Here is a 22,246-nt window from a genome sequence, read left to right on the forward strand (position 1 = left end):
ACCAAAGACCCTTTTATGTTGCCCGGCGGTATCGCCTCTATGACCCACCAATGTTAATCAATGAAGAAGCAGGCGCTGGAGACTGGAAGGCAGGAAACGAGGATTTTATTCTCTCCGGAGGAGAACACATCAATTCAGACAGCAAGTATCGTCACGAGGTGCTCTAACCACATCTCTGAGGCCTGGCCTCTTATACTAGGTTTTATGACCTTTATTGCACGTAACACATTCTCGCAACATTTTGATATTTGAAAGAACATCCTCGGAATCTCCCCTTCAGGCCCGTTCCCACATACATTTACAGTTGAATTCCCCACCCCGGTCACAACAGGTGATGGTTGTCGCGCAGCAGGGCATTCCGCCGATTCACGGAATGCATGGGGTTGATCGGATCTCATAGGGTGGGGGCTTTGATCGGCTCGAGGGTCTTTTGATGGGGAGGGGAAGCTTCCTACTGTACGGGGTAATAAACGGTATCCGCAGGGCCAGGTGGCGGCCTGGGAACAAGGAAGACAAACGGGGACACAGGAAAAGGGGGTTTGCATCAAAAGGGTCTGAGACCATGAAAGGAATGAAGGGAGGTGTCGCGCTGGGAACAGGATGGGGTTCTGCGGTGAAGCTGCGCTGAAGAGGGGTTTATGACCCAAGGCATGAGAGAGCGGGGGGTTGTCAGCGTGCGGGGGGATGCTTGCGAGGTTAAGAGAGAGAGAGAGAGACGCGCTGGCTATCAGCGAGGGGCAGGGAGGCCATGGTGCTCAAAATGGCTGCCGCTTACGCGCACGAATGGGCTCGAAAGAGGCAAGATGGCGTGGATAATGTTCACCAAACTGTATTAATTTTCCACACAGTGATTTTTGCGCTGTGCGGCATTTTTCAAAATACCACGTTACATGACGAGCTCAGCTCGTCATCAGCACACGCCACCCGTGGCTGATGACGAGCTGAGCTCGTCATCAGCAGCGAAGGGGTTAAGCAAATGGTGCCACACAAAATAATCATGACAATCAATGTTACTTGAAATACCAGCAATTGATAATAGCTAATTCATAAGATTTATCCAATATCAGTGTTGCAGGTGTCTATCCAACCAAAGTACCCCTTGAATGATAACCTTGGATACTGAACCTCACTATGGGACATGGTACATACACAGTTGGTGTCAAATAAACAATCCCTTACCAACAGAGTAAACACTGTGGTGTGTTCAACGCCACACACACCAGGGCATGTCCTACCTTATACTTACAATGCACCCTTCCCCTGGGCCTACCTAAGGGGTGTCTGATATGAAGAAAGGGAAGGTTTAGGGACTGGCAAGTGGGTGCACATGCTCAGTCAGCATAGCAGTACCATACTGCACACAGGCTCTGCAATGGCAGGCCTTAGACACACTTTTAAAGGCTGCTTCTGTGGGTGGCACAACCAGTGCTGCAAGCCCACTAGCAGCAATTGGTTTACAAGCCCTTTGCACTCTCAGTGCACTGTACTAGGGTCTGAAAAGTAATTCAAACCAGCCAATCATGGAATCACTAATCCATACATCAATTTACAATAGGGAGCACTTGCACTGTGGCACTGAACAGCAGTGGCTCAGTGCCCAAAGCATTTAACACCAGCAAAAACACATGAGGCAACAGCAAAAATGGAAGTGAGACCCACGCCAAGGTGCCAGGTCTAACACATCACAAATTGCCAACCAAGTCACAAAAGTTGGTTATCAATTTGCACCCTCTGGGGCCTATTTATATACCCATTGCGCCGCAGGTGAGTCACTTTTATTGCTGCATCAGCAGAGCAATGGGTTTCCCTATATTTATAAGGCCATGTAAAGGCACCCTTCGTGAGTTTTCATGACCTTTTAAATATGTTTCCCTTTCATGCATAACTGCATGATAGGGGTGATCCATTTGTGTTGAAGGGGGTGTTTCCACACAACATCCATGGAACTTGTCACATTCCCAGATGTAGTACTGGGAATGCATCAGAATCCTATGCCTCCCCAGAGGAAGCGTAAGAAGGAGCAACACGGAGAAATACTCCTATTTCTCCTTGTTTTTCCTCTTTCTATGTGTGCTGAATCCTGCAGCACGCATAGAAAAAGCAAAATGCCTTAATGATTGTTTTAGTGCAGGAAGATGCCCCTTCCTGCACAAAAGCAATCATCCTTTCAGAGCAGGAACCCTTGCAAAATGATGCAAGAGTTTCTGAGCATGGCTTCTCTTTGTGGGCCGGCACAGGGGGAAAGGACAGGAATGCATAGCATCTTTTAGATACAGCGTATTCCTCGCCTTTTATTCTGACGCGTGGCAGCGCAGCAGGAAGGCTTGGTGTGTGCTTTGTGTCAAAATATTGCAAATGAGGCCTTCTGTTTGTGACTTGCCTGAAATTATTTCAGGCCCTGTATTTTAAAGTGGGTCTCCACCAAGGCTATAGTTTTATGGAGGGCATGCTTCATCAGGTCAACAGACTGCCAATTTCTCAATAATGATAACATTATTACATCTCAGTGGGTGGAAAGTACCCGAAAAATCACTCGCACTCTGGAGTCCCCTGTCCCAACGGTAATCCAGGCGCCCTATTTAAGTATGCTCAGGCAGACTGGGCGATGCAGCTACTCCCTCTTGCATGACTGCAAACTCTATCCCTGATATCTGGAGGGGCTCACTGGTAGTACCAACACATACAAAGGGTTCCTTTGGCTCCCCAGAGACATTCCGATGAATTGCACTCCACGATGTGGAAGGAAAGTGTTTTGATAAAATAGTAAACTAAGAACTGGAACAATGGGGTCTTGAGAGGCGACTGGTGTTGTTATATCACACCAGTTTCTGAAGGGGAAGCAACATTGAAGACAACCTGCTATGCCTAACCATCCTAGTGGAGCAAACAATGTCGAGCTGGTGACAGTTCCTACATGCAGCTTTCATGGTTTTCGTATCTGAATTTGCCAACATGGACAGAGGTAGACTTTGGGTAAATCTATCAATTAGGATATACCAGTTCCTCTGCTATCAGCTATTGTATGTATGCCTTTACACAAATACCTGGGACCAAATTAAAGTTTCTTAGAAATGGGTCAGATAGGAAACAGGGCTTAATTTGTAACACAATAAGTGCCAGGGCTCTGGTCAGGAGGCCACTGCATGTTGCACATTGCCCCTACCATTATGCCAATGATAGTAACAACACAACTAATGACTACCACCCTCCTACAAGTGATGCAATTCAGACTATTTCAGGCCCCTAAAGCTATAAGAATGTTTCGGACAGCAGTTATAGTAGTTTGTAATGTATATTAAATTATGAATTAAATGTTGTCGAGGTCATCTCTAAATTATCCAGACAGCGCACCTTGTGGCAGACTGCCACAAGCCCATGTGTTGAAAATTAAGTGCCGGTGCCGAGCACTGGAAACCACCGGCTCAAACAAAACACTGGTCAGAAAGAGTATACAGTAATAGAAGCTAAAAGAGGGCTGTGTTTCAGCCCCAAGACTTATCAATTCATGTTTATCAGATTTAAAGCAAGCCCTGGGAAAAGCAACAGCCTTTCCGCCTATGGAGCAGGATGTAAGACCTGAGATTTGTTGATGACACAATAATATTATTCCAGATGCCCATAGGGCTCCAAATATTGGATGCAGCCTAGCAGATTGTGCAGCAATTTAGTGTAGACTCTGCCAGGCAGTCCCAGAAACTTTAAGTAACATAACTTGCATTTGCAAAAATTGTTGTCACTCAGGAAATATTGGGTGAGACCAATTTGGATTTATTTAACATAGAACATCCTGCAGAGAGGCTCTTGCCTATTGTCTGAATGGGACATCGGACCAATCGGCAGCACGGTTTTAAAAATTCCTGAAACAGGCTATCAAAGTAATGAGTCAAGACAGGAGCCCATCTTAACTAAACACCACCACTGGATTGAAGTAATGGAGAGAGTGAATCTTTTTTAACAATTCTTTTAATGCCAGGTAAAATCTGAAAGTATATCTCAGGGAGTAGTCAATGTTTTTTTAAATCACAAGCACCTTTTTCTCTTTTATCACCTGTAACTATGTACAATATGTGCAGTTTTATACTTATTGGCAAAAGATAGATTATAAAGATTTTAATGAATCGTGCAAAAAAAAAAAAAAAATATATATATATATATATATATATATATATATATATATATATATATATATATATATATATATATATATATATATATATATATATATATATATATATATATATATGCTTGCAATCTTCAATCCCACTACTGGAACCCTCGTCACGGAATCCCAAGTCGAGGGAAAAAGCAGCAGACCCAATTTTGCAGGTGAGCATGTGGTTTATTGTTCAATGGAAGCGCACCTCGCCAGCATAAAGTTTCGGCCTACCCAGAGGCCTTGGTCACATATATATATCCATATCTCTACCTACACTCTGGGACGTGCCCTATCAGGTCAACAGAGTGGGACTGGAAAGGCCACCGAAGGTAGAGCTCTGTTTCTAGCACAATCAACAGACTCCTACACAATTCTCAACTCTACCATGAGCTGGGAAATCCTGAAATAAAGCAAACACAAGGAGATGATGGACGGAGTGCTGAAACTTTTCAAACACTCACCCCCAGTCCCGGATCTGGGTTGAATCCATCATCGTTCTTTAGCTGACTTCACCACCCCGGTTTAAACCCAGCTATGTGCAAATCAGTCTTCACCCTGTGCCTCGAAGAAACAGTCCAGTCCGAACTGCCAAGCCAGGTCTTGAAATACGCATCTGGACCCTAATTTGCTAAGATTTTTAGTCAGGGTTGTGCCACTTTTTTGATACAGCCTTGGCACAAAAACTATTTTGATATTTACTAAGGAACGCAAAGTCCAATTTGCAAGACTTGGCGCAGCTTTATAAAAACAAAAGCATGCGCTGCCTTGCTTTAACTTGCATTGGAAATGAGATATATGGGTGGGTCCTGGGGGCCTCATTTATGAGAAGTGACGCATCGCTGCGTGAAAGCTGCAATGCGTCACTTCTCAGTGCGCCCTCCTTGTGACATGATTGATGCTTCATATTTACTATATGACGCATTATGTCGCAAGGAGTTACAGATACTGCAGTATTTCTGATGTATCTGTCTGGCGCAAAAGTGACGCATTACTCGAGTGTGTCACAAAAGTGACGCAACTCCAGCAATGTGTCCTTTCACATGGGGCAAGCCCCATGTGAAAGGGCCTGCATCAGTCTTGTGCCTGCTGTGAGGCAGGTTTAAGATATTGACGCATTTGCGTCCTAGAAGTGGCGCAGTAAAATCTTATAGATTTCACTGTGTCACTTCTACAACCCTTTCTTGCGTCAGAACGCCCCTGTATACATTATATCTGGTGCAGGTATAATGTGGCGCAGGGGTTTACAAAGTGACGCATCTACCCAGATGCGTCATTTTGTAAATATGGTGCAACAAGGCACATTTTTTATAACGCACCACAAAAAGTGACGCACCGGCAGAGTAAAAGTGACGCACTGCCTCATAAATAAGGCCCTTGGTGTTGCTATACATCCAACAACAATACAAGACATTCCCTCTTGACCTCAACATAAGTTCTCAATTGGTATTACTCCAATAATTTCAAAGAATTTTTCCTACAGATCAACACAGGTACACATATTTCAAGATATTTTTAGTATTTGTATTCATTTTTTTACATGTATATCAAAATTACTTTTTGTTATTCATTTTCAATCAAAACTAAATTGTTCTTTTCCATTACATTGATTTAAAAAAAACTTTTTTCTAAAATACTCACTGTATACATGTAAATCATGTAAATAACATTACTGCTTCTACAATTGGTAAAGGATTTGAGGTTTACTCTCATATTATTGTAGTTGATAAAATCTGTTGTCATCGCAGCATCGCATGCATGGCATGCCCCACATCTGTGATTGCCTTGTATCATCGGAAGGCCAGTAAGAGATGTCTGGACTCTCCCTGGTTTTGTTTGATTTCTAGTATATACCAGACGATCTCTTAGATTTTTATTGCGCCTGTACGCTATCACTGGCTTTAGAAGTTGTGTATCATCTTCATCATTATCCAGAATTCTCCAATTCTTATTTATGATGCTTTTAATCTTATAATTAAGAGATGAATTATTGATGACACAGGTAATTCTTTCTGATGGTTTACGTTTGGTACCACTCAGAAGAGAGTCACGGTCATAATATTTTGCTCTCTTAAATGCCTGACGTATCAGACGATGAGGGTAGCCTCGTTTTATCAATCTTTCTTTTAGGGCCTCCCCATGTAGTTGGTAATCAGACAATTTGGTGCAATTGCGGCGTATCCTAAGAAATTCTCCGTATTTGTAACTTCAGATACCCTGTATCCACACTATAAGGAGGCAAACTTTTATCTGTTGGTCCTGAGGAAGGTGGTACAAGTCCACCGAAACGCGCGTCGACCTGGCATGAAGAGTCACTTATATTATCTGTGCTACCTCAACTTCACAAAAAAAGAGATTGTCCTGGTTATTAAGTGAAGTGTTTGCAGATGAATGTATGAGTAGTGTATGTTTGTTGATAGGTTTGTGGTTTTCAGAGTATTGTCTATTTGCACATTTTGATCTACAAAACATGTATACAATGAGTATTTTAGAAAAATGTTTTTTTTTAAATCAATGTAATGGAAAAGAGCAATTTAGTGTTGATTGAAAATGAATAAGAAAAAGTAATTTTGATATGTAAAAAAAAGAATAAAAATACTAAAAATATCTTGAAATAAGTGTACCTGTGTTGATCCGAAGGAAACATTCTTTGAAATTATTGGAGTAATACTAATTCAGAACTTATGTTGAGACAACAGGGGATTGTCTTGTATTGTTGTTGATGTTGTCCCCTCTATTCCCTGGCCAAATTTACCTAGTAGAGGGGGTCCCAAACTTATGCTGTTTTTGTACATCCACTTATTTATTATGACGCAAAGCCATATCTACTTAAGTCAGTAAACATGGGTGAGTTCAATGGTGAGCCTACCCGAGAGAGAGGTAACAAGGAGAAACATCTTTTTTTCTCATTGTTTCTTCCTTTTTAGGTTTCGCTGGGGGCGGAGCTGTTAGGCTCCTCCTCCAGAGAAATCTGTAGTTTCTAGTATGGGTGACTTGAACACGCCCCTCTGCTTCATTGGCTAGCTCCATAAATGGAGGCTAGCCATTGGAACAGAGAGGCGTCCGTCAATGCCGGACCAGACACGGGGGCGTTCCCGAGATTCTTTGGCTTTTGCCGACGTCACGCGACGCCGGGAACGCCCCCGAGTCTCCTCCGGCCGGGCCGTGCTTGCTGCTGTCCTGCCTTGTGTCCCTCCTCCCGCCGTCCCCACGTTTCCCGCCTCCCTCCCGACGTCCGTGTCCTTTCCCGCCCCCCTCGTCCTCTCCCCCCCGCCCCCCCCCCCCCTGTCCTCACAAATTGTGGTATCCCGTCCCGCCCGGGGGTCAACCGGCAGCTGCTCGGCACCTTGGCCGAGGCACGAAGGGGCTGCGACCGCATTGGTGGCTTTTCGGAGGCTCGTCGGCAGAGGCGCGCTCTGATTGGCCGCTGCAGTGGGCCTGTCCCCGTGAGCTGCGCCGCCGTTGGTTGGAGCCTCGCCGCGTCATCAGGATCTGCCCCGGGAGCCGCGCTGGGTCGAGCACACAGCAAGAGAGGAAAGGTGGAGCGTGTGTGTTTTTAATATATGCCATGTAGTGGGAGCCCTCGGTCCTCTCGAGTTGGGTCGGAATGCGTTTTTTAAATTATTGTTTTTTGTTTACATCGGTTCTCATGCGCGCAGGTACGGGTGGGGTGATGTCGGCACGGCGTGTACAGCTCCGACCCGGCTTTCCGGGTTTTTGCACTCAAGTGAGTCCCTTGACGACACAGGTTTCAATTTCCAGTCCCGCGAAAGGCGCCCAGGCCAAAGTCGAGGTGCAGGCGCTATACCTCACTCTCGCTGTCCAGCCGCTTTAATCACAGGTGTGTAGGCGAGTGTGTGTCCGATTCGCGGAATGATGCAAGTAACACTTACTGTGTACTCCCTCCCTCCCTCCCTGCTCGATCCCCGCCCGGGGGTTTCTTCAGCCGGCCGGCCAATCCTAGCGCGGCCGGCCGGAAGTGCCCGCCCCCCCCCCCGCCGCCCGGGGGAAGAAGGAAGACGGCGGCCCACAAGAAGTATGGCGGCCCACGCGGGACTCCCGTGGCCTGCCTGGAGGGAGCCCCGGAAGAAGCGGAGGACGTTGCCGGAGAAGTCAACAGATTGCCGCCGTCGCAAGGAGCCCCCCGGCGGTGGGGGGGGGGGGGGCGGACCGGAGAGCGCGGTGAGAGCAGAGTTGTGCATGTATATCTACTGGTTTTATTTAGGCATGAATGGCCCCGCAGTCCGTGCGCCGTCCCCCCCCCCCCCGTCCTGTGCCCGTTCCCGCCCCCCTCCCTCCCTGTGCTCGTGGTGCTTGTTTTTTATTAGGCATGAATGGCCCCGCAGTCTGTGCACCAATGACACCCTTGCAGCGTGTATATACTTCCTGCTTCTTTCTTTTTTGCGTAAAACTGTGGCACTTCTGTGTTAAGAGAAGTTGTAAAACTGTTAATCGTGTAGCTGGTCTACTCTGTCAAGGTCTTGATTCTTTCTGTTGGGCAAGGTCATGCTTTGTACCAATAATGCGTCTCGTATGGAGAACACTTCTCCCTTCCACAATCTGTGTGTTCTTGCAGGTTCAGCTTATTTGGGGGACATTTTTATGTCCCTAATGGAACAGGACTCATGTTAAAGTATCTCTTTATCAGAAAAATACTTCTTGGTAAGTTGGCGTGTAAATAAAAGAAGTCTGCTGTCTATTCTGCATCAAGGGGGTGACAGTTATTTCCGTGTACAAGGGACGCTTCCGAATTCACTGTTTTGGATTGGATGCGCGGTTCTCATGTCGCCTATAGATTCCTCTGTTGGGTAAAACATTGGCTATTTCTCCTTTGCCCTTCATGCTGGTCGGCCCCTTCTGTGCCTAACCACCCAGAGATCTCCCCTACTGTGAGTACTGGGCAGTAAATACATTAGAAAGTAATAGACCTTGACAGCAGCCCCACTGTGTTTAACTTGCTGCTTTGTGACGCGAAAATTATATTAGCATGTTGACGGAAGGGATGGTGTAGTGCAAACGAGATCCTATCGTCCGGCCTTTAATTAAGTTTAGCGATGGGCTCTAACCACGCTGGAAGCTTTCTAGGTTGTTTCTCAAGCGGGAAGAGGGGAGAGGGGGGGGGGGTGAGGGGGTGGACGGGAGGGACATGGGGGTGGGGGGGATTTGGGTGGTGGACTGTTTTTTTGCAGCTTTGTCTATGCATGCCTTGGGTTCCCAGTACTCCTCCGTGTAAGTAGGGTGTTAAACCATGGCTTTTTGAAAAGTCCCCTGTACATGCTCACCTGATTTGAGAAAGCAAGAGTACTACTGTCTCTTGTTGGTTAATACTGAGGGGCAGTTTGACAAGATCTGTTCGGCTATGTTGTGCCTATTTTTTTTTAATGGAACTCTGGACTCTTGATGGCTCTGTCCTGTACATCTCATCAATACACGTGTTCCTCGGGCTCAAGAAAGCAAAAGTATAAGGCTTTTCTGCCCTCTTCTCAAAAGGTTTTATCTACTATTCCGGGGTGCATTCTGGCAGCCAAATGGGTATTGGTGTGTACGTTTAGTTACACTATTGGTATTCATGTGTTTATGTACCTGTTCGTAATTCTCAGAGTTGCCTACCCAGAACTGTAAAGTTCACTTTCAAACACTAAAAGTCACAGCCTTATTTTGGGGATTCAGCCATGAAACCTACACCATCTTGCTTTCCGCGATTCATTATTTCATATTTCAGGGCTTCTTTGGTCGTGGTCGAGTTCTACGAACACATTTCAGAGACGTGCTCCTTTACTGAGTTTTCTAGTACTAAAATCAGAAGATGCTTTGGGCGTCTGCTATGATGGAGTAAATATTTGTTGTTGATGTGATGTCTAAGTAATAAACGCAGCTAGATCAGATTAAACCAGGGAAAAACTGGATACAGTGCCTCCTTTTTTAAAAACATACTTTAATAATTTTCATGCTTAACAATCCGGCGCGACAGCGAATCATAAATTGTAGGGTTCATATAGTTGTACCATACTGTAATCACAGGTTGATCGTTACAACTTATACAGTCTACAGAAGGTGTATTCACAGTAGGAGCAGTGGTAGCAGGATTTTAAATTGCAGTAACAGTATTTGTAGCGAAGGTATATTTATAAATTGTATGCCAGAATAACATGCCCCCCCCCAACACCTCCCAGGAACTAGCATTCTAAACATTCCCACCCCCTCCTCACCCCTGTCCTCTCCTAGGCCAATAAATCGAATGGTTTTGTTTCTGTTCACTTCACATATATATATATATATATATATATATATATATATATATATATATATATATATATATATATATATATATATATATATATATATATATATATATATATATATATATATATATATATATATATATATATATATATATATATATATATTCCCAAATGCATGGCTTGCAGCTGTGCGTGTATCTGATTTGTTAGTTTTGGACTGATAGGTGAGTGTTTATACTACAGCGTCTCAATGTGATGAAGGTTCAGAGGATGTAAAAAGTTCTAGCATTGTGTCACCCTCCAATGAAATTGAGTTCTTCCGTAAGCCCTAATGTCTACCCTCCTTATTACCATACTTTCAGCCCTTCACCGTGCCAGTTGAGCACTGCAGGGGGCAGCGTGGATTTACACCGCATCGTGATTGAATTGATACAGTGCCTCCTTAGTCTAGACTTGCTGTCTACCTTAGATTTATTCCCTACACCCTCGAGGTAGTTTCTCATCCTTGGATCAATGTCACTGTAAACCTTTTCCTTAACCCCATAGTTCATGGCAATTAGTACGTGTGGAACTAAACACTTGATATGTAGCTGGTTGGCTTGCTTTCAAGAGTGCCACTACCAAACTCCACTATCGAATAATGCTGTCTCTACTTGCACATCTATACTTGTCTCTATGTAGTACCTGGGGACAATTAGCCCAGATATATGCCAGTCCTCTGGTATTTGTTTTATGCTTCCTTCCGGTACAATCGCGCTTGAGAACACAGGTAACAAGCATTTACAATGCAACGGTTTCGGGGGGCTCTTGTGTGTGTGTGTGGGGGGCTCTTGTGTGTGTGTGTGGGGGGCTCTTGTGTGGTGTGTGTGGGGGGCTCTTGTGTGTGTGTGTGGGGTGCTCTTGTGTGGGTGTGTGTGTGCAAATGCAATACCTCTTGCATTTGCGACAGAGTAAGCTATTGGCATTGTAAATGAGAATGCCATTTATTTATCTGTTTTCAAAACCAACACATAAATAAAAAGTTTGCCATTTACAATGCCAATAGCTCAAACTTTTCCGAAGGCGAAACCGTTGCATTGTAAATGCTTGTTGCTCATGTGTCTGCGTTCTGCAACACACATACAATGATGACTACGCCTCTAAGAATAGTTTTTGTGCTGAATGGTGTCCCTTCTTGCACACAAATTAGTCTGACCACAAAGCATGCATCTTAGTAGATATGGAAAATCTCTACTCTCTCCCTTTCAAGCAAACTTCCCTTGCGGTGTTGCGTCAAAGTATAGTTAAATTGCTTCTTAAATGTTTCAATGTAATTCTTTTTTAAATTTATTTATGTACTTACCTCCAGTCGGCAGTATGCTGGAGTTTACTACCCCCACCATGCCCCTACCCCACCCCGCCCCGCCCCGCCCGCCTCACCTCCTCACTGCACTCCCACTACCAGCCGCCACTGCCCTAGGGGGTCTAAAAGCGGGATAAAAGACCGCATCATTTCTAGGAGATGCATGTGACGCAGATGCAGACACTCCTACAGACCCCTTGGTACCATAAACAAAAAAACCCGATCAAATGAAAAACGTTTTTAATTGGGAAATAAACAACACTGGGTGATTCCACGCATTTCTGGCACATTTAGGAAGCTACTGCACTCAATCATGTATGAATTCAGAGAGGACTGAGCATAAAAAATGCTGTGAAAAGTGTTCAGACATCAAACACAAAAGATAATTATCTGTTATCCGATTATACCTTTTTGTATCTATTCCTTGGATCTCGCGCCCTCAGGGATAAGATAATGAATGCAGAAATAACCGACCTAGATTGTGAACAGCCTAAACCATGTGCTCAGGTTTGTCGCAGTTGATTAAATGAGTTACATAACTCAGAACTGAACACTGGAGAGGGGGGGGGGGGGTGCGGGTGCTCATTACTGGAAATCTAAGATCTGCTTTTATACGGGAACCTGGAAGAGTCTTCCCACTCCATCTCACTCCGTGCGCTCATTTCCCGGCGAATCGATTACCCTCTGCTTACGAGCAATATTAGCATTTATATAAAAGGAGGAAATAAAGAAGGCTTCTGGCGCCACCTATTGGGTATTACAATTACTGCACAAGTCTAAAAGTTGTCCTTTTAAATGTATGGTGAACACTCCAGAAGGCAACAGCAGCCACTGGAGGGTCCCGAGGGCAGCGACAGTCGCAAACTAGTCTTCCCCGAGGAAATTTATGCATGAACGAGACCTTGTCAGGGGATAGGTAGGGTTAGGGGAAAGCAGCAGGTGTAAAGTTAGGTATAAAGGAGTCAGGAGAGGCATTACCTCATCGTCCCTCCCTCGCTTCCCTTCCTTACAGAATAAGGCATCCCTGCCTCACCAGACACCCGTACCCACGTGATTTGTCACGTGGGGACTATATATAGCCCCCAGCCCCCTCATACCTCCTGTTTTTTTCTGTCTCACCACTGTGAGACGCGCGTCCCACGCGCTGGCCGTTCTGCGGAGCTGCGGTCTTTTCACTTTCTTGAGGGCTTCTCCCTCTCTTGCAATTGCCGTCCTGGGTCTGGCGGCGCCGACCTGGTGTATGCAAGCCTTCCCCACCGCGTTGGTGTTGTTGCGGTGCACTTCTCGGCGGCCGGGCGATCGGGTTCCGGGTGACGGAGTCACCGGCCCTGAGTGGCTGGGGCTGTAGTTCCGGTTCAGATGGCCGGAATGGAGGTGGCGGCTGGCGGATGTGCTGTGGCTTCTCGGCTGGCTGTTCCCGATGCTCCTATGCGGTAGGGGCCTCGTTTTGAGGTCGTTTTTATACATTTTTGTGTTTTTGGTGATTGGATTCAGTGTCTGCGAGGCTTCTTTATTGGTGGCCTCGTGTGTCTTTGTTTCTATTGGTTTACCCGGCTGGGGCTGGGTTGCACATTATTTAAGGGCTTACCTCGGCTTTCTGCCCTGTCAGTTTCACTATGGCTAAACGGACATCGAAGCGCTTGAGGGTTTTGTCCTCCTCTGATGAGGATGGTGAGGTGCCTGTCCCGGCTCGTAGGACCAGGTCCCAGGGTCCGGTGGATTCTTCTGCCCTTCTGTCTGCTTCTGAGGTGCAGTCCATGATTGAGGCTGCTGTGTCTCGTGCTTTGGAGGCGAGAGGTGCTAAGCCACGGCGCAGGTCTTCTCGTGTTGCGGGGGGTCCGGTGGACTCTCCCTCTGAGGACTCTTCTTCTTCTTCTTCGGACTCTGCCATGCCTTCTACATCTTCGGGGAAGTTTGTGCGTAGGGAGGAGGTGCCTGCTATTCTCCAGCACATCAGGGAGAACTTGGGGTTTTCTCCTTTTGCTGCTCCCATGGGGTCCGAGGACATTTTTCCCCAATATGTTAAGCCTCCTGTACTCTCTATGCCCTTTCATGGTCGCATCAAAGACTTGATTTCGGGGGAATGGCGAGACCTTGAGCGCTCCTCTGTTCCTCGCTTTTTGCAGAAGCTTTATTCCCTGGAGGAAGGGGAGGTCTCTCTTCCTCACTCTGTGAAGGTGGATGCCATGTTGGCCACTCTTATTGGGCGCACTTCTATTAATCCTGAGGATTGTTCGCCTTCGGATGCCATGGATAAAAAGGTGGATGGTGCGCTGAAGAAGGCCTTTTCCGCTGGGAATTTGTCTTTACGTGCTGGTATCTACTCAGCGTATGCGGCGCAATCTTTGGTGTCTGACTTTGGCAAGCTGGCCACGGCTGTTCAGGAGGAGTCGGACTGCTCTGGCTTGCTTGTCCACATGGAGCAGCAGGCTAAGCTCTTGGCTGACGTCTCTTCAGATGTTCTTCGCTCTGCGGCCATGACCTCTGGCTCCTTGGTTTTGGCTCGTCGGAACTTGTGGATGCGTGACTGGAAGGCTGATTCTTCGGAGAAGTCCTCGCTCCTTAAGATTCCCTTTGATGGCAAGTTGCTCTTTGGTGACCAGCTGGATAGTATGGTCACTAAGGCGTTCAAGGACCGTAAGCATGCTCTGCCTTACAAGGGCAAGGCGTCTTCCTCTGGTTCTCGCCGTTTTTGGAATCCTGCTCCTTCCTCCTCTGCGTCTTTTCAGTCTTCCCGCCAGTCCTCCAGGAACTTTTCTGCTCGTCAACGCCAATTCAGGCCCAGGAAATCTTCGGCCTTGCCTGGTCCCAAGCTTCCGGCGGATACCTTCAAGAGGAAGTCCTGACGTCGACTGTGTTTCGCCCTCGGGTCCTGTGGGCGGAAGGCTGTTGTCTTTCCTGGACGCTTGGCAGCTGGATGTAAGGGATCGCTGGGCATTGACTATTGTCAGGAGAGGCTATATTATCGACTTTGTCGCCGTTCCGCCCGGCTGGGGCACCATCCTTACTCCTATCCCCAGGTCTCCATCCAAGAGGGAGGCTCTACTGGAGGGGGTTCGGGATCTTCTGTCAATGAAGGCGATTGTTCCGGTCCCGCTGGCGCAGCGAGGTCTGGGATGTTATTCCATTTTGTTTCTGGTCCAGAAGGTGTCAGGGGGATTCCGGCCGGTTCTGGACCTGAAGAGGGTGAATGGTTGGGTTCGGACCGTTCACTTCAAGATGGTGACTTTGCAGTCCATCATTCCGTTGGTGGGGGTCCGGGACTTCATGACGTCTATCGATTTACAGGACGCCTACCTTCACGTTCCTGTGGCTCGGACTCATCAGCGGTTTCTTCGCTTTGCAGTTGGCGGCTTCCACTTCCAGTTTGCGGTTTTGCCATTCGGGCTGAAGTCCGCCCCTCGGGTCTTCACCAAGCTCTTGGCCCCCTTGGTGGCCCTGGTCCACTGTCAGGGGATATTTTTACATCCTTATCTGGACGACTGGCTGGTTCATGCTCCCTCTTTCCAGTTGACTGTCGCTCACACAGACTTGGTGCTGGCCGTTTTGAGGGGGCACGGCTTTCTTGTCAATCTGGGCAAGTCGTTTCTTGTTCCTTCCCAGGATCGTCTCTTCATTGGGGCCAGGTTTCGGACAGATTTGGGAGTGGTCACTCTGCCCGAGGCTCGGGTGGTCAAGATACAGTCTCACATCCTGTCTCTGCTGTCCGGTCCGGTGCAGGTGGCGGCACGTTGGCTGCAGGTCCAGGGGGATATGGCTGCCACGGTGTTTCTGGTTCCTTGGGCCAGATTTCATTTACACACTCTGTTGGCTCATGTTCTGGCGCATTGGTCTCCCCATTGCCTTCCCCTCTCTTCTCCGATCCCGGTTTCCCCTCAGATCAGGTCTTCTCTGGGTTGGTGGCTGGTTCGGGATCATTTGCTGAAGGGTGTCTCTCTCTCTCCTCCGGCTCCGGTTGTGGTGACGACCGATGCCAGCCTCTCGGGTTGGGGGGCCTGGCTGGCGGTTCATCAGTCCAGGGGCTTCTGGTCTCCCGCTCAGAGCAGGATGTCATCGAACTGGAGGGAGTTGGAGGCTGTCCGTCTGGCTCTGTTGGCCTTCTCCCAGTTTCTGCTGGGTTCCGTGGTCCTGGTCAGAACGGACAACGTCACGGCCATGGCTTACGTCAACAGGCAGGGGGGGACGAGGTCCTCTTCTCTGTCCCTTGTGGCGAGGCGGTTGTTTGTTTGGGCGGAGTCTCATCTGTTGGCTCTCTCCGTGATCCATATTCGGGGGGTGTCCAATTCCCGGGCGGATGCCCTCAGCAGGGCCATTCCGTCGTCTGTGGATTTCTGTCTTCGTCGGGAGTTGTTTGTGGCTCTGACGTTGCGTTGGGGGGTTCCGGTGGTGGACCTCTTTGCGGATGTGGGAAATGCCTTGGTGTCCCGGTTTGTCTCCCGCTGTCGGGAGGGGTCGGCCTGGGCGGTGGATGCTCTCTCTTGCCCTTGGCCCCGCGGGCTTCTGTATGCGTTTCCTCCTTTCCCCCTTCTTCTCCGCTTCCTGCTGAGGGTCCGGTCCTCGGGGGCTTCTGTGATTCTGGTGGCTCCGGCGTGGCCTCGTGCCTCCTGGTTTCCTCTCCTGGTGGAGTTGAGGTCGGAGGTGGAGTGGTTGCTGCCTCTGTCTCCTCCCCCTTTGGTCTTCCCGGCGTTTCAACAGGATGTTCTGGGCCGGATGCGCTTGGCGGCTTGGAGGTTGAACGCCTAGGTCTTCTGCGACGTGGGGTTCCGGCTGGTTTGACCTCTACTCTGCAGGCGGCTAGACGCGCTTCGACCAACAAGTCTTACCTACGGCACTGGCGTTCTTTCAGTCGGTGGTGTCTTGTCAAAGGTTTGGACCCCTCTTCCTCTTCTTTGTTTGAGGTGATGCTGTTTCTTCAGGAGGGTGCTTCCTTGGGCTTGAAGGTGTCTTCCCTTCGTTTACAGTGGGCTGCGATTAGGGCGTTTAGGAGCTCTTGGGGCAATCTCTCGGATTCTGAGGGGTTGGTCAGTCGCCTTTTTAAGGGTTTGAGTAACGTTCTTCCTACCCCTCGGCGGCATTTTCCGACCTGGGATCTTTCTCTGGTCTTGGACGCCTTGATGTCATCTCCCTTTGAGCCGTTGGTTTCTGTGGATCTGCGCCTGTTGTCCTTCAAGACTTTCTTTTTGGTGGCCATTTCATCTGCTCGCCGCCTGAGTGAACTGGGTGCTCTTTCTTCCAAACACCCATTTTTTCGGGTTTTTGATGACAGGATCGTGTTGCGACCTATTCTTTCCTTTCGTCCTAAGGTGGACTCTCAATTCCACAGGGATCAGGAGTTGGTTCTTCCTTCCTTTTTTGGTTCCCCGTCCTCGGAGTCTGAGGTGCGGCTTCACTCTTTAGATGTTAGGAGGGCTCTCCTGGTCTATTTGGAGCGGGTCGCTCCTTTCCGTCTCTCGGATTCCCTTTTTGTTAATTTTGGTCCTGTGAATAGGGGTTTGCGTCCTTCTACTCCTTCCTTGAGTCGTTGGGTTCGTTCTCTGATTTCTTTGGCATACAAAGAGGGGGGACACCTTTCTCCTTAGGGGGTTCAGGGTTGTTCCACTCGCTCCATGGCTGCTTCCTGTGCGGAGGTCCAAGGAGCTTCCATTTCGGAAATCTGCCGGGCTGCCACCTGGGCTTCCCCGCTGACCTTTGCCTCTCATTACAGGATTGGCCAGGAGGTTGACTGTGCTGATGTGTTTGGACACAGGGTTCTTTCCACTATGATTCCTGAATAGTGGTTTTTCCCCTGGTCTTCTGTGTTTTTTAATAAACCTGTTTTTTGCATACCTTCTTTGGTTGTCCTGTTTGGCTTTGTACATCTCATTCTGTAAGGAAGGGAAGCGAGGGAGGGACGATGAGGTAATGCTTCAATTACTTACCGGTAATTGCATTACTCTGAGTCCTACTCCCTCGCTTCCCTTACTTACATCCCTCCCTCCCTCCCTGATGGTCCAGGCCAACCTTTTGGTATGGTTTCGATCTGTGTGGTATTACAGGAGGTATGAGGGGGCTGGGGGCTATATATAGTCCCCACGTGACAAATCACGTGGGTACGGGTGTCTGGTGAGGCAGGGATGCCTTATTCTGTAAGTAAGGGAAGCGAGGGAGTAGGACTCAGAGTAATGCAATTACCGGTAAGTAATTGAAGCAGGTCCAGCCTCTCCCTGAATCCTAAGAACCACAGGTGTAGTCAGAGGCGTAACTAGAGCCAAATTTCGGTGGGTGGGGGGGGGGGGTTGGGGGGGGGCGTATTCTGACGGGGGGACTTAAGAAAAAATTTCGGAGGGGGGGGGGGGCTGAACCTTTAATCAGTAGGCAGCGTGGAGCTGCAGGGGCTCTTAGAAGGGGTGAAACAACTGCAAGGCCTAATTAAGAGACCACTCAAATGGTCTCTTAAAGACCTGTGAAACGTTCGGGTGCGGCTCTGTGTGTGCCCGGGACCTGTCTCATCCCGGGCTGCCACACACGACAGGGGGGCTGAAGCCCGGTGAGTCCAATGGGTGCTGCGTGCCTGGTTGTGGTTGAATTTTAGTCAGGACCACACACAACGCTAATAAGTTTGAGAGTGGTGAGAGGATTATGTTACGCAGCTATTGCAAGAATAGGACAGATTGCAGGAGTGTCACAGATTGCAGGAGTGTCAGCAGTATTTTGGGGGGAGGCGAGTCACATTCAGGCATTTTCACCACTCGGGGGGATGAAGGAAGCACAGACCAAGGTGACCATGTGCAGGATTCTTCGAACAGATCAAAGAGTTTTCATTGGAGGATGCTTGGTAGGGGAAGTGAAAGAAAGATTGGGGAATGGAAGGAGTTTAGTGACTGAAAAGGGAAAGAATGAAGAATGATATGGGGCATTAGGGTAAGGGTTTGCTGAGAAGTGTTCGGTGAAGAATGGAATGACGTATTAAAGATGTTTTGATGTTATGTTACAGGTTGTGTTAAGTTGAATAACTGTTTTTGCAACCCTGTCCTAATAAATGACCTTTTATGTGAAATGGTGGTATGGTGTGTGTGATTATTGCACAAATCTCCGGTGTGTAGATTGAGCAGCGGGAAGAGCAAGACCACCTAGTGCTACTGAAGAAAACTACAAAATTCTTTATTTTTTATACCCAAATGAGAACTTTACTATATATATGAACTCACCTCAGGTGTTCGGACTAATCATATTTACACATACAGCCTCCATTTTGAAAACATGGAGTCCCACATGCTTAAAATAGCAGGAGCCTCATTTATGAGGCCTTGCGTCAGTTTTGCGCTGCTGATGCGTCACTTTTTGTGATGCATCGGCGGCGTAAAACATGCGTCTTGTTGCGCCATATTTAAAAAGTGACGCATCTAGGTAGATGCGTCACTTTTTAAACCTCTGCGCCACATTATACCTGCGTCAGGTATAATGTATGCAGAGGGGGCGTTCCCCCGCAAAAAGCCTCATAATAGTGACGCAGTGAAATCTATGAGATTTCACTACGTCACTTTTAGGACGCTGTTGCGTCAAAATCTTGCGCCTGCCTCACAGCAGGCGTAAGACTGACGCAAGCCCTTTCACATGGGGCTTTCCCCATGTGAAAGTACGCATTGCTGGAGTTGCGTCACTTTTGTGACACAATCCAGCAATGCATCACTTTTGCGCTTACAGATACGTCAGAAATACTGACGTATCTGTAACTCCTTGCGACATGATGCGTCATACATTAAATATGACACATCATTGGTGTCGCAAGGAGTTGCGCAGTGAAAAGTGACGCATCGCTGTTTTCACGCAGCGATGCATCACTTTTCATAAATAAGGCCCCTGGTTAGCAATGGATAACATTAAACAGTGATAACAATAAAAATTCACATGAATTGCTATTTATAATAAGTGGTCATACTGGCTGCAGAGCACATGTTATATTCTATACTTTTTAGCATCCCTCTTTACTCAGTGGGCCATATGACAAAGTGGCTTCACTGTGTCACTGGGATAGGGCAGGGAAGCAATGCATTTACTTCCTGTACTTTTCTTCTGCGCTGGCACACAGTGAGCTGCCTCATGCCAACGCAGACACCCTTGTACCATGGTGCAAGGGTGCTTGCATTGCATGCAGGATTGTTTTTATGCAGGAAGCGGCACCTTCCTGCACATAAACATTCCTTACAGGCATAATCCTCTATGTACATGTGTAAGAGGAAGTAACAAAGAGAAATTACGATATTTCTCCTTGTTACAACTCTCCTTAGTAGAAGTATCTTTATGGTGCATTCCCAGGTTCCTTTCAACAAAAGTGGTAGAATGTACACCACGTTAGTAAAGTTTAATGAATGCTCAAGGGCTGAATGTTACAGCATGCAACCCTGAAGCGCGCTCTGTCTGTGCGTGTCATATAAAGTTGAAAATAAACTGGAGCCCCGTTGTTAGAAATGGGGGTCTCGGAGACGCGCGAGCGCGTCAACTAAGATGGCCGCCACCACCGGAGCTCCGTGATTCATCGGAGCTTTTAGCCCAATTTGACGACGAAATCCTGTCAGAAACCCAGCGGAAACACCGTCACTTGCCTCCTGTAACCTCTCCTCACCTGTGAGTCCTTTTCTGGCGATTTTGGACGACGGGAGTGTTTCTCCTCACCTTCCATGCTTCTGCTCCCTTCTGCTCCTCGAGGTACTGCCAAGATTGTGAGCCTGGGGGCGGAGAGTTATTTAAGAAAGAGGCTGGCTTGGGCCTAGCTCCGCCTACAGTACTGTTTAGCTGCTGCACCTGGGTTTTTTCAGTGTTTTATGACGCATTTGTCCATATTTACAACACTTTTCCTCACATTTTGAGGTTATTTTGTCTTATTCTATTTTTCTTCATATTAAGGCATATTTTTTCTCCTCAAAATGGATTCAAAAAATCCTTCCACTAATAAAAGGAAGCAGCAGGTTTCTCCTCCTCGAACAAAATCTAAAGTGGTGGAATCCTCAGAACCTTCTTTGGCTCTGATTTTGGAGGAAATTAAAGCCTTACGTTTGAATACCGACTCCATTGCCTCAGAAGTTAAAAATGTTCGTAAAGATATGGCTTCTATGTCCATGAAGGTGTCGGATAATACCATTAAAATCCAAGATAACAAGAATAAGTTGGATGCGTTTACACCTTTAATGACCAGAATTATTCCAATGCATACTCAGCTGCTGGACTTAGAAAATCGCAATAGGCAATATAATCTGCGCATCTTTAACTTGCCTGAAGAAATTGAAGGGACCAATTGTCGGCTTTATCTTGAAAATCTTCTGCCTGGTCTCCTGAATATTAAGTTCACAGAAAAATTTGAAATTGATAAAGCTCATAGGGTTCCGTCGCATCGCAATCCTCGTCATTCAAAGCCAAGGCAGATGATATTTAAGGTCCTGCGTCACCATCACCTGGTTCTTATTTGGAAAGCTGTTCGTGAAATACCATCATTGTTGGTGAATGGAACCAAAATCTTCATCCATCAGGATTTTGCTAAAGAAACTGTGGCTATTCGTAAAGAATTCTCTTTTCTTCGTCCACAACTGAGGAGCCTTGGTTTCAAATATGGACTATTTGATCCTTCTACAATGCGAGTCTGGAAAGACAATGTATCTAAATCTTTTCAGCGTCCAGAAGATCTTCTTCTTTTCCTTGAACAGCAGGCACCTCCATCAATGGATACGCAAGACCCTAATTCTTGACCTCATCTCACTGGATTCTAGTGGCAGGTTTATCACTAAATTTCTTCATGGGCTCCAACGGTAACTGGCCATGCTTGAGGAACGGGTGTGCGTTTCCTTGTCTTTATTTATGTTGCGTGTTTGTGCCTTATTCTCTCTTTTTTGTTTCTCCCTTTCCTATTTTATAATCAGAGTTACTCTCTTAACCTATTTTATCCTACCTTCTTCTTGTTCCCATTTCTTTCTTTTCCTTCTCTTCTATCCTAATGGCTACTGTTCATAATATTAAAATTGTTTCCCTTAATGTAAAAGGTTTACGACATCCAGTAAAACGTTTGAACATTTTAGATTATTTAGGTAATTCTAAGGCCGATATATGTTTTATCCAAGAGACACATGATGATGATAAAGTTTTAAGTTATATGAAAAAAAAATGGGTGGACTGTATTGTCTCTTCACCTGCAGCTGGTAAAAAGAATGGGGTCGCTATTTTCGTTGCCAAAAGGTTGCATTGTCAGGTCTTACATAAGATATCAGACTCTGAAGGCAGATATATTATAGCTAAAGTTAAAATACATGACTCTATTTTCTTTTTGATTAATGTTTATGGTCCTACGTCAGAGGATCCTGTTTTCTGGGCCACTGTTACGTCTGAAGTTTTAAAGTTGGGAAACGTTCCATTGATTTTTGGTGGTGATTTCAATGTTTTTGTAGATCCTTTGTTGGATAGATTGTCTACATCTCGATTTCGTCCTTCCAAGACTTTTCATGCCATTAAGACTTTTCTTCAAACCACTAAGTTAGCTGACAT

Source organism: Lissotriton vulgaris, chromosome 1_1 (assembly GCF_964263255.1).
Source record: "Lissotriton vulgaris chromosome 1_1, aLisVul1.2, whole genome shotgun sequence".
Taxonomy (NCBI): Eukaryota; Metazoa; Chordata; class Amphibia; order Caudata; family Salamandridae; genus Lissotriton; species Lissotriton vulgaris.